Here is a 16,839-nt window from a genome sequence, read left to right as displayed (position 1 = left end):
CACTTCTCTTTGTTTTCCTCATTTATCATAAAAACTAGAAAGCCAAATGCTTGATTTTTCAGACTCTCTTAAAGCTAGGGGTGACCTATGACATAGTCTTCTCCAAAAGGATGCAGGGCAAAGTATGTTAAAGGAGAGTCCATAAAAACTTTTGCTTTTCAGATAAAAACAGACACAGTCTTTCATTGTCCTTCTATCTCTTCCTATCTGGAATGAGAAAAGTAATAGATGGAGACACCACAGCCATCAAGTCAAGAGGCAACAAGAATGAAAATAACAGGGATGTTGTAACCTCCTTGCCTAATGATACCAGTGATCAGCTGAATCAACACAAACAAGGACCTACATCCAGATTTACAAATAACAAAGTCCTATATGTAAGCTACTATTAGTTGAACATTGTAACATGCAGCCAGATGTATTCTTAACTGACCCAGTATTAAATCTTGGCAAGAGATATCAAGCACTATTGTGGTCCAAGAAGAGAAAGAAGGAATCTGCAAATCTTTGCCAAGGTGAGGGAGGAATGACATTTATTTATATAACTTGAAGTCTCATGTCTTCTATTAGACCAAAAAGCTCTTTGAGAAAAGCAAATGTCTCACCTATCCTTGTATGCTTATGCCTAGTAATTAGAACAGTGTTCAGCATAGAGGAGGTTCTCATTAATGTAAGTTAAATAAAGGTTTATATTCTTTCATTTATATTAAACATAATGAGAAATACCAGAAAATTGTGTCACCTAGTCCAGTTCTCTAAACCAGTGTGACCATACATTTTTGTTGACATAACTCCATTAGCATACCACAAATCTATGTAGGTAAATACTTAAATTATGCATATCACAAAATACCTGAAATAAAGAGTTAAAAGAATGAGACAAAAGTAAACATGATAAACACTATGGTCCCTCCCCTGACTTCAGACAGTGTTTGAGGTTTAAAAATAAAATTAAATTTAAAAAAAAATGTAGGTTAAATAAAGATGATTCCATAGAGGCAAACAAAAACAAAAACAAAAAACATACCATCTGGGGACATGTTTTATACATAGCTCCCCTTGGGGAACACCTTTCCAAATTAGAGTACCAGAGAACTATTATAAGTTCAAGGAGCAACTGATGAGTCACATAAATTATATCAATATCTCAAATTGCACTATCAATCATTATATATCATTTCCTTCTAAGTTTTTCAAGTTTTATAACTATAAGAATTGGTGTACAATGGCTAAAAATAAGATATTTCTAGGAATCCAACCGATTTCACCTGCATTTGCTCCAAAATGAAATAAAATGCACTTAGGAAACATTCATTGGGTCTCTACTGTGTTCTTGACACTATGTTGGGTGCTGGAAATGTAAACATTAATTGTCCCAGCTCTTCAGGAATTAATTGTTCATTGGCAAATAGGCAAATGAATGAATGAAGCACCACAGTTTCTATGACAGATGCTTGTCCCCATACAATAGAGCCATGAAGGAGCTATTCCAGCAGAAGTTGCATAAAAGTCAGTGACACAAGCTGTCAAGGTCATTAAAATGGGGTTTGCATTTCATTTGCTAATTTTTGCCAAGTAAAAATCCTTTATATTTTATTAACTAATAATAAATTACTTCTCAAATTACCTCTTACGATGAATAACATTTTTTAATTAACTGGTCTAATAATAGAGTATTTCTGGTCTAGAAGTGCCATTAAAAATTGTCTGGGAGGCACACAGCTGATTTTTTGGCATCGTGCTTTGCATAGTACAGGTCAGTCTTGGAGTCAGTAGGAATTTGCTTTCAGAAGTAGAAAAATGGCCCATATTTTAAGGTGATTTTATAAAACATCTCACCTTAGAGCCCACAGCATAGCTTCTAAAGATACTATGGAAATAAAATTTTGGCTAGTAATTTAAAAAAATATTATATTCAACTGATTTAGACATGAAAGTGTATTTGCATTTTTGTACTAAAATAATAAAATTTATATTTATTATAAGATTATTTTATACTCTACTGAAGAAAAGAGGCGATGAGAAAAATTTAGAAGAAAACTAATTCTTCCTTTGACTTAAGTCATGAGCTCCTTCCCCCTACCAGCACACCCCCAGTCATTCCTATAATGGTTTCTATACAGAGTACTTCCCAGTTTTAGATCCTGGGAGGTATGTCTCTTTGCCATAAGTCCTTTGACTTCCATCCCCTCCCCCACCCCCCAGCCAACCCCCAGTGACTTTTCATTCAACACCTCCAAGAGCAAATGAGTTTCTTTTGTCTAAAATTGTCTAGACAGATACAAGGGGGCAGGGAGAGCATCAGACTGCTTTTTTTTTAACCTGGTAATTAAGGCTGTATTAATTTACTCCATACCCGTTCACACTAAAGAGTTTTAAAATGGCTAATATAAATCCACTTATTTAGATCAAGCTATAGTGTTGAGTGTCCATTATCTGGTGGTGCCTGAACATTATGAATATCGTGTTAGCAGGAATCCTCTCCTATTTGGCCCGTGATGAATATCTTGATGCTTAAATTTGTCCTTTTCAAAGCCCTCAAGGACAGGCACATTTCTGCTCTTGGTGGCTTACTTGAAAGCAGAAAGCCCAATTATTACATTTTCGCATTTAAGCTGCAATGTAGGCTTTGATTTCTCACCTTCGTGGCAGTTTTTCAGCTTTGGCAAGATTTTCATAGTAATTTTTATTCACAGAAAGAGTGACAAGAATTCCTCTCAGCTCAGTTATCAGTGGACAAATAGATGATCTTGGAAACTGGCAATCTGCATCTCCTCCTGAGGATGTCAGCTAGATAATGAAGAAATACATTCCAGGGTTCAGAGGTGACTATTTCTTGCATGTATGCATGCATGCCTGTGGATGTATATGCATGTGTGAGATGCTATGGGTATTAGTGTGTTGCTGTGTTAGTGTTAGTATATTACTGCATATTGATGTTAGTACACGGGTCAGTGTGTATACTGGAGTGTGTGTTGACGCACGCGTATTTGAGTGTATGTGTGTTAGTGTATGTCAGTGTCTGTTTTAGTGTGCATGTTAGTGTGTTGGTATGTGTCTATTAGTATTTATATTGTGTGTGTATGTTAGAATACGTGTGCATATGTTGGGGTGTGTATGTATGCTGCAAAAACTGGGGCAAAGATTAACCCACAAGCAGGAATAGGAAACAAGCATATTAATCAAGGAAGGCTATGTTCTGTTTGTTTGTTTTCCATGAAAATGCTGGGCTGGAACTATTCAATTAAGTATTGGGGCAAAGAAAAAGTTGGGAACAGGAATAAATTGGGAGGGATGAAGTGAGGATAGAGAGTAAGATCTAGACAGGAAGGTAGAAAGAGAGAGAAAACAGAGGAAGTTGGAAAGGCAGCACCATGACCTGAGCCTATGTTGCCCTTGACTTCCCCACTAAAATATCACCATGGAGTGCTCAAGAAAAATGAGGAAAGGTCAAGTTCAACCCCTTGGTCTGAAGTCCATCTTACCTCCATTCTGCTTTGCTCTCTTTTTGAGGAACATTAATGATTAGCCTGATGAAGGACAGTATGAAGCCCAGGACATTTGAAAGCTTCTAAACTGGTGATGACTTCCTGGAACTGGACAACAACATTCTGCTGTCAATGCAGCAGTGGCCCCAGAAAGAATGGGAGAACTTGCCCCCAAGATTAATTCTTTCTGTGGAGGGGAGTATGTGTGTGTGGGTGCCTGAGTGGGGGTGGGATGGATGGGAGAGAACAATAGAGGAAAAAAGAAGCATAGTTTCCACACAGAGTAGAGCCTTTAGAGCTGTTGAATAGTCCAATCCATTTTCATGTGGAGATTTTACTAAAGGCATTTTATTATGATTACCAGTAAAGATTTAGTCATATTATTTATCTATACACACACAAACACAAAAACTATATGTAAGAGCCTTGCCTTGCCAAACAAAAAATTTCATTGCATTTAAACATAAGGGAGGTTAAAAAAATAAATGAGGCACATGCTTGCAGAGATAAACGTTCACTGCAAACATGAAAATGTGGTTTGGACTGATGTCACGAGTAACATAATTAACTACGATAACAACAAAACCACTAAAGGATTTGTGAGAACTAAAAGAAAACCCAAAAGGCATCCAAAAGGTGAGGGGCTTTCCGATTACGCCATTCCTCGTGCTCAGTCCCCACGTCAATCATTTCCCTCCCAGCGGTCACTAGCTTGGCTATTTGTCTGTTTCCACACTAATGCATCACGAAACATCATGCCCACTTGCCTGGAAAAGATACTATCTCACACATATGGGGCCTGCCTTTGATCTCTGTGGTCGAGCTAGAGGTCAGAGGCCTGCCTTCTCCAGGCCCTTACTTCAAATGATTCCTTTCATTTACTGAGAAACCAAACGTTAGCAGGGAGAAGGCAGGAAAAATAAAAGCCATGATTTAATAGCAATTTATGTGTTTGGCCTATTTCAGTTTGGGTTTTATCCTCTTTGGCTCACATATAATTCGTCATTCGTCCCCGTTCCCCTGTCCTCCCTGCCCCACCATTTGTTTATTTTGGGCCCTCAGACAGATTGGCACTGGAAGGGATGCTCTTACATCCTCTTTGTCAGGTTGTGGGGTGCCATTTTGTTCTTCTAAAATGTCAGACTTAATTCACTGTCTCTTGTTGATGGGAAAAAATATTGTGAGTAAGTAATAAAGCACAATTACAGACTGGACTCTGGTAAATTTAATGTTTCAACCGGTGGGTATAAAGGGCTTTTGAAACTCACATGATTCATCGAGGGAATGTTCTATTTGTACACAAATGGAGAAAGAAGGTAGGTGATGATAAACGTTGGATCCCCAACTGGAGTGGAACTTAGACATGGAAAATATTTTATAACATTTTCTCTTTCATGAATAAAATAAAAATGATCAGAGTGGTGCACATTTTAAAAGTATGAATTTTCATGTAAGTTGTAACAGCTAATTTGTAAGCTTATTAATGATCATCACGATGCAGAACTTCACCTCATAATACCAGGGAAGGTTCGAATTTACTGAGGGCGTCCCAGGTGACTCACACTCAGTAGGGTGCTTAGTCGTCTTTTTTCCCCATCATCTTCACAATAAGCCAATGAGGCAGATATTATTGTTCCCCTTTTAAAGGTGACAAGCAGTCAATCAGGAGTAGCAAGGAAAAGGAAAACTCCTTTGATTCCTCTGGAATTGTCAGTTTCCCTCGAGAGACTGACTGCAATGGATGTGTTTTTACATCCAGAGTAGAAAATACTCTACTGTGTTTTTATAAAGGAAGGAAGGGCTGGCGTGTTCAGTTCACTGTTGCCATGCTTATATTATCATGGCAGTTCACTGCTTTCCCTGCTGCGAATGCAAATGACCCCGCCAAGGGTCCTGGAGTCAGAGAAGAGGGAATCTCAGAGTCAGAGTTAGCTAGTAACCCCCAGGCCCCAGTTTCTCTGTAAAGTGGGTATAAAGAGAGTACCTACTTCATAGGGCTGTCATGAAGATTAAATGAGATGACACATGTGAAACCCTAGTTTACTGCTTTCTGTATTCCTATATACATGTGCCTCTGTGTGTCCCATATATATTCCAACATATATATATATATATATATATGTGTGTGTATATATATATACACACACACACACATATACACATATATATAGGGACAGGGAGGGAAACAGAGAGAAACTTAGAGGCTGACTGTTATGCCTGACCAAAGACGGCCTGTGGAGTGAAAGCAGAGACTCATATAGACAGCCATATAGCAATCAAGATTTTTGCAGCTCAAAAATGTATCATGGGAACAAATTTCTCAAAAAATTAAAACTAAAACTACCATATGATCCAACAATTCCACTCCTGGGTATTTACTTAAAGAAACAAAAACACTAATTAGAAAAGATATATGCACCCTGATATCCGCTGCCGTGTTATTTGCAATAGCCAAGACATGGAAGCAACCATGTCCATCACAGATTAATGGATAAAGAAGATGTGGTGTGTATATATATATATATATAAACAACGGGATATTATTTAGCCATAAAAAAGAATGAAATCTTGACATTTATGATAACATGGATGGATCTAGAGGATATTAAGCTAAGTGAAATAAGTCAAACAGAGAAAGACAAATACTGTAAGATCTCACTTATGAGTGGGATCTAGAAAACAAAACAAATGAGCAAACATAACAAAAGAGAAACAGAATTATAGATACAGAGAACAAACAGATGGTTACCAGAGAGGGGTGAGGTTGGGGAAAAAAGAAACAGGTGAGGGGAATTAAGAGGTACAAACTATCAGTTGCAAAATAAATATTGGAAATGTACAATGTAGAGAATACAGTCAATAACTAAGTAATATATTTGGGCTGACACTTCCTAACTAGATTTATGTGGTAATCATTTTGAAATGTATTTAAAAAGTCATTATATTGTATAACAGGAACTAATATAATATTGCAGGTCAATCATACTTCCAAAGCAAATATACAAACTCAGGGAAAGAGGTCAGATTTGGGGGGGAGAGGGGGCAGGGAACTGGAAATAAAGATATGGGGGAAAACTTTAGAATGTTGAACATTATACAGTGACTGCAGCCATGAAAGTAAAAAACTCTTGCTCCTTGGAAGAAAAGCTATGACAAACCCAGACAGCATATTAAAAAGCAGAGACATCACTTTGCTGACAAAGGTCCGTATAGTCAAAGCTATGGTTTTTCCAGTAGTCATGTATGGATGTGAGAGTTGGACCATAAAGAAGGCTGAGCACTGAAGAACTGATGCTTTTGAACTGTGGTGCTGGAGAAGACTCTTGAGAGTCCATTGGACAGGAAGGAGATCAAACTAGTCAATCCTAAAGGAAATCAACCCTGAATAGTCACTGGAACAATTGATACGGAAGCTGAAGCACCAATACTTCAGTCACCTGATGAGAAGAGCTGACTTACTGGAATAGACCCTGATGCTGGGAAAGATTGAGGGCAGGAGGAGAAGGGGGCAACAGAGAATGAGATGGTTGGATGGCATCACCAACTCAATGGACATGAGTTTGAGCAAACTCCAGGAGATAGTGAAGGACAGGGAAACCTGCCATGCTGATATTCATGGGGTTACCTTGAAGAGTTGGAACCACTTAGCAACTCAACAACAATACAGTGATTAGTTTATGGAGACTTTGGAAAAGTAGAACATAAGATTCTACACATACTATTTGCCTAACCATAAAAAGACAAACATGGAATTCAGTTAATCTGGTCTGAGCAGCTTTCTATAGGAATAGGAGGGCCATGTACTGTCCCAGGTATGCTGCCTGGGGCTTGGGAAGTCTGTAGAGGACAAAGTCAGGCTACTGTAGCACCTGCTCAATTTTCTATCAATGAAAGGGCAGGTGGTGTGGCAGTTAAGAGCCTGGACTTTACAGCCAGGCAGCCTTAGTTCAAATACCAGCTCTTCCTATTTGAACTGGGGGAACTTGAGTAAAGCCAGCATCTCCACTTGCCCACTGGCACAGCACACCGTGGTGTGAGGGTTACCAAGTTCATGTATATGAAGCACTCGGAGCACTGCTTGGCACAGTTTCAAGATTCAAAGGATGCTTTCTATATAGAGGCCAAGTGTCAGGCTGGATGGATGCATCTCAGTGCCAGGGGCTGCCTAGTTTGTTTTTCAAAGCTTTCTCTCATGGCTCTCAGAATCTCTTGGAACTTTATTAACAAGAAAAGATGCAGAATTAAGAAGGGACGACATGAGTTTTCAAGAGGCTTCCGGTGTCTGATTCATTCATTGTTAGGTTCTGAGAGAGTACTCCATACCTTGTGCCAACCAGAGTACCATTTGCTTCCTCTGCTCCTAAGTAAAAACATTTATGATTCAGGAGAAAAGACTATAATGATTCCATCTGACTGAGAGAGCAGGAAAATTACAGGTTTTCAAGAAACAGGAGTTGCTTGGGAGCCAATGTCCATTTTTACTAGATGGTTCTGTCAGAGTATGAAATTTAAAATGATCTGGAAGAATAGATGGGAACTTGAAGCTAATCTAAGAGAGAACCTTCCATCACAAGAAGACTATGAGCATGGGAGATGGAACACCATTTGTTAGCACTGTATCGCCTTAACGTGTTCATTCAGCAGCATTCACACTCATTTGACAGGTTTGGGAAAGGAAAGCCTTCATGGTGATAGATTTTAAAGGGAGGTTCTCCCTTCACCCTGAAATGGGTGAATCCCCTATTTGGGAACGCTCATTGCAGACACCTTAGAGAAGGAGGGCAAGTACACAGTTTCAGGTTCTCCTAGATTTAGAAGGAAAAAGAAACTGCAACAGAGATGTGCATACCAGGCAAAGAAGTTAGAATCCAAGAAGCAGGGTCTGGGGATCTGGACACCAGAAAAGCTGGTCCCTCCCCAGCTCCCTGTTAGGGCAGCTGAATTCTGTTTCTCAGGTGTGCATTCCACTAATACTGCAAAAAGGGATTAGCCCCGAAGCACCTGTGATCGTCTAAGCTCGGGCTTAGACTTGGAACACAGCAAGATAAGCTTTTCCAGGAAGGAATTCTTGTTTAAACAGAACCCAGTGTTGTTTTCCCACGCTTTTCACTTACCACTGAGCCATCTTTTTCTTTTGTTTCTAAACAAACTTTCTGGGGGTCTCAAGCTGAAGCCCATCCTGATTCACTCACACTCACTAATCCCCTCACTTACAATAGTCTGAGGTCCTGAAAACCTGGATCTCTTACCCACCTGCTAGTCGTTAAAACAATTACATGGTTAGGAGCTCACAAACAAAGCAATTCATAATGGGCTCGGGTCCTATTTCCCCCTGGTCCCCTGTGAGGGCGGATGAATTATGTCCTTGTCCCCTCCAGGACCGGTGTCTCTGGAACAATGACACACACATAAAAGCGCAGAAGCGGGGAGTCTTTTTTACTGCTCCTGTCTGTCTGTCTCCCCAAACCCTCACCTCAAGGTAAGCTCTCGTTCCCACGTTGTCATTATCATTTCCCTAGAAAATCCGGTTATTTTCTGCTCCATTGCATATAAATAAATTTTAGTTCATTAGTTCAACATTTAGCACGTATTTGTTGCATGCTTACTGTCCTTGGTATGGGGGTGCAACTGTAAGTGGGCAAAATCCTTGACCTTCTGGAGTTGATGGTCTCAGGACTATGTGGTTTGGCTGCAGCAGTGCTTTGCAAGCTGGATGGAAAGTGTTCCGAGGGTAAACAGGATGCTTTCTAGTCTTGTTTTTAGTAAGGGCATGAATTTCAATACCAACAATCCTTTGCATTCACTTCACAACTTGTAAAGAACTCTGGTCCTGGTGCTCAGTTTTGTTACTCCCAGTAGAAAGCGCTATCTCCACTGGGGTTGGTCTTTTGTGACAAGAGGCAGTCTACCTTCTATTTCTCAGAGATCTTCAGAATGTCCCGTGGTATGACAGACGGTGTGGCTCCTTTACATTCACTAAAAAAATTATTTCTTACAATAGAAGTCATATTGGAATAAAACATTAAAATGTACACAGAAGAACATAAATATTAAAGTTAGAAAACAGGAAAAGGCAGCATTCTGGCTGAGGTGGGAGTGGGTGTGTGGGTTAAGCCCCTTTGCACAAAGAAACCTGGGAGCTGCCTTTTCATTGTGGCTTCAGCCAGGAAGTTGATCTTACTTCCACTCCCCAAGCAAGGTCTCTGTGGCTCAAGAATAGAGGCTTCTGGAAGAAAACACTGTGGACTCAGGAAAAGAGTGAGAACACAGGGCATATTTTTGGAGCTTGGGGTATGGAAACCCTTTTAATATACAGCTGATAAATTCATTCAACAAACATGAGCCAAACGTCTCTGTGACAGGCTTTGTGCCAGGTGCTGTGTGAGGGGTGGTCTAGGGAGTGAGGACTGTATGTAGGGAAATAGCGATTTTTCTTTTTTTGCTATGAATATTTTTTTAATTGATGGTCAATTTAACAATACTATATTAGTTTCAGGTGTATAATACAGTGATTTTATATTTTAGATTATATTCCATATTAAGTTGTTATAAAATATTGACTATATTCCCTGTGCTATACATCACATCCTTGTATCTTATTTATTTTATACCTAATGGTTTGTATTTCTTAATCCCCTCCCCCATCCTGCCCCTCCCCCCCCCTCTCTCCTCAGAGCTACTAGTTTGCTTCCTGTGAGTCTGTTCTGGTTTTATTTACTCTATTTTTTAGATCCTACATATAAGTGAAAACATACTGACTTGTAATTTCAGGTGTGAACTTGGTATGGCTGCAGATACAACACTGAGAATCATGCAATAGTTACAAGGGTCCTGATATAAGGAAACGAGAGCCCCAGTGTGACCAAGAGCAATTAGTAACACAAGCCAGAGAAAAAAAGTGGAGAGAAGGTGTTAAGAAAACTCTTATTTGACTAGAACAGAGACAGTTGCTGACAAAGAGATTTAAAAATTTTTCACTGAAGAGGAAGAGAAATCAATATAACAGCACTATCACATATCAGTTGTTGTACATGATTATGTTTAAATTAATTGCATAGTAAGCCATGTTCATTCAGCAATAGATATGTATTGAACATTAATACAATTAGCTCCCACCCTGAAGAATCACTAGGAGAGATTCTTATACTCAGAGCCCCCACCTAGACCAAATAAATCAGAATTTTACTGGTGGGGTACATATACCAGTATTGCTTTAAAAGCTCACCCAGTGACTTGAATGTACATTCAAAAGTTGAGAACTATTGGCCTTGTGTGGTGGTTCTTGAGGCTCACTGCATATTAGAATCACCTGGAGAACTTCTAGAGCATACTGATTCTGGGTTCCAGTACTGACCAATTGAACCTGATTGTAGGAGGATGAGGCTTCCCAGGTGGCTAGTGGCAAAGAATCTGCCTGCCAATGCCAGAGATGCAGGAGATGCAGGTTTGATCCGTGGCTCATGAAGATCCCCTGGAGGAGGAAAGGGCAACCTGCCCTAGTATTCTTACCTGGAAAATTTCATGGACAGAGGAGCCTACAGATGGGCTACAGTCCATGGGGTGCCAAAGAGTCGGATGTGACTGAGCAATTGAGCATGCATGCACACAGGAGGAAAGGACCTGGACATCAGTAATTAAAATCTCCCTGGGAATTTCTAATGTTCGAATACAACCAATACCAGGCACTCCTGTTAGGTGCTTGTAAACAGAAAACAAAGCTAGTGAGCAAATATAACATCATTTGTGTCCTCACAGAACATCAGATTTAATGCAAAAGAGAGGCAAAGAACATCTTAAAACAATACAATTATGATATACTGAAATAAGTATGGTGATAAAACCAAAAGATGGCAAGCATTGGAAATTATGGTGGAGTGTGAGGGAATGACTGAAATTAGGCAGAATCGTCAGAGAGGTGACATTTAACCTGGAAATTAAAGGAAGACAGAGTTCCAGTATTTGGAATTTAAAGAGAGTGGGGGGCGGGGAGGGGCGGGGAGAAGAAATAGGGAATAGATGTTTCTAGGTAATTCAAACAACACATGCAAAGGCCCTGGGGTGAGACAAAACTAGACATGTCCAAGGAAGGCTTTTGCCTGTCCGGGAATAAAGACAGAAATAAGTGATGCAAGATGACCTGGAGAAACTTCACAGGGGCCCGTCATGCCATGTTAAAGAACTTGTATTTCACTTTAAGCTTAATGAAAGTGAAAGTCACTCAGTCGTGTCCAACTCTTTGCCACCCTGTGGACTATACACAGTCCGTGGAATTCTCCAGGCCAGAATACTGAAGTGGTAGCCTTTCCCTTCTCAAGGGGATCTTCCCAACCCATTGATCGAACCCAGGTCTCCTTCATTGCAGGCAGATTCTTTACCATCTGAGCCACCAAGGAAGGCCTTAAGCTTAATAGAATTTATCAAAGGCTTTTAAGCAGGCATGTGAGATACTTCCATTAGTTTTTCCCAAAGGTCAAGCTAGAGATGGGAGAGGCTTGGATGATGGTGATGCAGTAGAGATGTAGAAAAATACCCCTACTGGCTGGTAACTACATGTGGTTTTAAGTAACAGAGACCTGGAATAAAGGTTATTTAATACAGAGATTCAGTTTTCTCTTACATAACAAGCATTCCAGGGCTGAAATGGCGGCTTCTTGAGTTTCTACCTCGACCTTCCCTAGAAAGTGCCTGTACCCTTAAAGTAATTTCATGATTGCAACATGGCTGATGCAGCCCTAGTCAGCATGCCCTAGCCAGGAGTAACAGGAGATGTGGGGGCATGGCAACCCACTCCAGTATTCTTGCCTGGAGAATCCCCATGAACAAAGGAGCCTGGTGGGCTATAGTCCACTGGGTCGCAAAGAGTCAGACATGACTGAGCAACTAAGTACACACAAAGGAGACTAAGATGCCGTGCTAACTAAATGCAATGTGGGATTCTGGGGTGGATCCTGGAACAGAATTAAGGACATTATTAGAAAATCTGGTGAAATCTGAATAAAGTCTGTAAGTTAACAGTATTGTACCAAAGTTACTTTTTTAAACTTTGGTAGCTGTATCGTGGTTATGCAAGGTGTTAAAACTAAGGAAATATACAGAAAGCTGAAGGGTATATGAAACTCTGGAATATTTTTGCAACTTTTCTCTAAGCCTGAAAATTATTTTGAAATAAAAAGTTTTTTAAAATCTATGTGATAAACATAACTCCATAAAGCAACAACCAATGCCACTTTGGTCTCCTAAATGCCATTTTGGACACCCAGGTAACATCTCATAATTATTTATTCTGAAGTTTACTAACGCAAGGGAGAAATGCAAACATTGAAACAGCAAAGTACATTACCATTAATGTAGCAATCATTACCAATCATCATCAGATATTTCAAACTCTTCCTCTCTATTCAATTCCAGATCACAGTTACAATTTAAAAAAGTAATTCTGTACTACTGAGGCTATATCTAAAAATGGCTGGTGACGAGTTGCTTGGTAATTTTTGTCTGTTTAAGCTAACTTCCTACAATGTGACAGTTTCAGACAGCCTAATAAATAGGAATTATTTTCTTCTTTTCTTCCAAACGCCTTAAAATAATGTGCACAAACTTCAGTGGGTTTTGTTGTTAGACTTAAATCTAGAGACACATATACTTAAGAAGATGATGTTTCCACATATACATTCACATGAAAAATTGATAAAACAATGAGAAATATCTAGATGACAGTTTATATGAAATACTCAAACTAATGATATAAAGTATTTTAATACATTATGAGTTTATTAATTTTCTGTCACTTTTATTATTAAATGTGTGTATGTGCTCAGTCTTGTCTGACTCTTTGTGATCCCATGGTCAATAGCCCACCAGGCTCCTGTGTCCATGGGTTTCTCCAGGCAAGAATACTGGAGTAGGTTGCCATTTCCTCCTCCAGGAAATTTTCCTGACCCAGGAATTGAACCTGGGTCTCCTGAGTTTCCTGCACTGGTAGGTAGATTCTTTTCCACTGCACCACCTGGGAAGTCATTATTAAATAAATGTATTAATTTTTTAACTTAAAAAATGTTAAAGTACAGAGTTTAGCAGTTTAAGTATTATATTTTATGACATGAGTCATTTTTTAAAACTATTCTCAGCTGCCATAATGACCTACTTTTTATATCTGGGAAACACTGTCATCTAGTAAGTGAAAGTCTAAAAGAAAGTTAGACAAATCACTTATTAGAGCTTTGCAAAACAAACAGACAAAAAATACTTGTAGGTGACAGGTATCTATAATTTCTTCTTTTCAAAATATATCTCTAGAACACAGTTACTTCCTATTAGTACATGTATAGTTCCAAAACATTTCTAGAAACTGATAAACAGAAGATTGTAGTCTTTACTCAAAAATGTTCCTAAAATTCTGCAACCTTGAAAATAAATAACTACATTTTTTGATAAGCAAATGCATCTATCCCAATAATAAAGGGAACTGGAATTTTCTTGTGGTATTCTCCGCAAAGTAACTCATATTGAAGAACTAAAACTGCTCAAGGTTAATCAGCCTAATCTGAAAGACAGGAAGTTTACCCTTCATTTCCCAACTGATTCTCTTTAATTTGGAAGCTACACTGACAGGTGGCCTCAACACTTAGGGCATTGCAGACCACCTTGAAGGTCTCAGTGCCAGTAGCCTTTGAAGTCAGAATAATCAACAAGCCATTCGATATCTGATCAGACGAAACCTCCCCATGGAGAAGGCAGTCTCTCAGGTAGACTGATTGTCTATCAAATATGAAGAACTCGATACAGTTTGCTGAACCAATTTATAGACTTAATAGACCTCTAAAACAGAGACAAATTGACATTACAAACTGATTTTCAGTGCTCTTACTTTCTACATGTGTTAATATATTTTCTTTCAAGAGTACATAAAGCATCAACCAAAAAAATAATAATCCTTTACTAATAATGAAGGGAAGAAAAATAGTTTGTATTTTATCGGCAGATAAAGTTCCTCTTCTTATATTGGTACATGGTAAATAGTTTGATCAAATATTTTGAATAAGAGGTCAGGTATAGTACAAAGAAAAAAATTAATTCTTTTGCCATGATGTGTGAATAAATGGAGGAGAGAATTTTCATTCTTGGGAAGGAATTGATGTTTTCCTATCAGGACAAAATAGTTTTCCCAACTTCAAGTATTCTCTGTGATGATGGTTATTAAGATTTCTATTCACCAAATATGATTCCAACTGCATTTATTGAGTTCTTAGTTGAGTTTTTCTCTTAATTGGGCAGATAAATTTGTGTCTTTACCTTAAGTGGCCAACACTTCCTGTTCAATTGAGGAATAATTTATAATTGCATTGTGTGCTCAGAAAAGGACCTAACACGATTTGCATGTATATTTATGGCCCTCACATTGTCACTGTTCATACCAATTACACTTAATATAATAGTCACTACAATATTCATATCAATTCAACCTGATACAATAGTTTCTAAGCCCCACCTATATTTCACTCACTGGACCAGGGGCTGGAAATGGAATTCCATGGATTGATTGTAGTGGCTTTCCCACTAGTATTGACAAATGCATGCATGGGCAAGCTCCCCAAAGTGAATGATGTGTTTGAAATCCTCTGCATGACTGCAGTTCTCAGAAAATCATTTTTCTATTTCATAGGAATACTTAACCTTATGGAATATGAAGAGATTCCCATTAGCAGAGACAGCTGCTATGATTCATCACATGCATTGGAAAAAAAAGACTGCTATTGTTAACCTGTATTTTACCTATGATAACCTTCCTGCCTCTTAAGAAACTCAAATACAGTGAAGGAAGAGATAACAATTAATTGGGCTGTGACTTCCCTGGTAGTAAAGCAGATAGGGATCCATCCACCAGTGCAGGGAACACGGGTACAGTTCCTGCTCCAGGAACGTTCCACGTGCCATGGGGCAACCAAGCCCGTACACCACAACTACTGAGCCCAGGCTCTAGAGCCACGAACCACAACCATGGAGCTCGTGTGCCACAACTACTGAAGCCCACACACCTTAGGGCCCACACGTTGCAACTACTGAAGCCCATGCGCCTAGAGTCTGTGCTCTGCGACGAGAAGCCACCACAGAGAGAAGCTGGTGCACTGCAGCAGAGGGCAGCCCCCGCTCACCACAACTAGAGAATGCCCACAGGTAGCAACAAAGACTCAACACAGCCAAAAATAAAATTGATAAGTTACAATAAAAAAAAAAAGAGTAATTTTTTAAATACAAATCAGTAGCATTGGAAATGTCCAAATAGCTGAAGTCTCATCTCTCTGTGATGCCTGGATTCTATGACCATTTGCCTCATCATTGGTGAGCATTTGCCACCTGATAGTTGCCACATGGTTCTAAGGCAGACTTAAACACAGGCTCTAGAGTCAGGCCATGAATCAAGTTCCAACTCTGCCAATTAATAATTGAGTGAACTTAAACTGATTACTTGAGTTTTCAAAGTCTCAGTTCCCTCATTAGTAAAATATGGGTAATATTATACCTACCATAATCTCAGAGACTCACATGAAGATGAATGAGAGTGCATGTAAAGTGTTAGCATATAGCTTAGAATAGAATCAATATTTGATGTCATGTAGCTTCTATTTTTATTTGGAAATGTTCAACTTTTCCTCAGAGCTACTTGGCAAAGCATATAGTATTTTTCAAGGCCCTCAGCTTCTGTACTTGTTGTTCCAATTTAGCTATTAAACCACTGTTGTTCTTTACCCCTTCCTGTTATTAATATATCTTAACTTCCAGAGCTCAAAAAAGATACTTCAGAGTAGATGAATTCAGGACTTTGAGAATTTTCTGTCATGAAATAGGAGAAACTTGTAAAAATTGTCTTGAATACTATTCTGCAGGGGTTATAATGCAAAGATATTTAATCTGAGTAACAGGAGGAAAGTTGTGGTTGAGGAAATCTGGCTGAGAATAACGTGTTGAGCACAGTGACAAGAGACAGAGAAATCAATGACAGAGACTGTTAAAATAATCCAGCCACTAACTAGAGCGAAACAAAAGTGAAAGCATAAGGAAAATGTGATTTGAAGAGATTAACACCCCCCCCCCCAACAAACAAACCCAATACCATTAACAAAATCACCAAGAAAGATCAAATATTTAGGAAAAAATAATCTGACAAAATATGCACAGGATCCATGTCCCAACAACTATAAGACACTGATGAAAGAAACCAAAGACCAAAATAAATGGAGAGATAAACCATATTCATCTACCAGAAGGCTCAATATTGTTACATTGATTTCCCCCAACCTGATCTACAGATCTGATGCATTCCCATCAACATACCAGCAAGGTGTTTTTTGTA

At 39.0% G+C, this 16,839-nt stretch overlaps 1 long non-coding RNA gene across 1 annotated transcript; it reads left to right on the top strand.

Moving 5' to 3' along the window:
• Positions 1 to 8,686: 8,686 nt before the first annotated feature.
• Positions 8,687 to 15,314, top strand: LOC123329475. The gene is made up of 2 exons (XR_006544950.2): positions 8,687 to 8,967; positions 15,151 to 15,314. It is a non-coding gene; the product is annotated as an uncharacterized LOC123329475 (long non-coding RNA).
• Positions 15,315 to 16,839: the final 1,525 nt, after the last annotated feature.

Source organism: Bubalus bubalis, chromosome 15 (genome assembly GCF_019923935.1).
Source record: "Bubalus bubalis isolate 160015118507 breed Murrah chromosome 15, NDDB_SH_1, whole genome shotgun sequence".
Classification (NCBI taxonomy): domain Eukaryota; kingdom Metazoa; phylum Chordata; class Mammalia; order Artiodactyla; family Bovidae; genus Bubalus; species Bubalus bubalis.
This window is presented reverse-complemented; position numbering and strand designations above follow the sequence as displayed.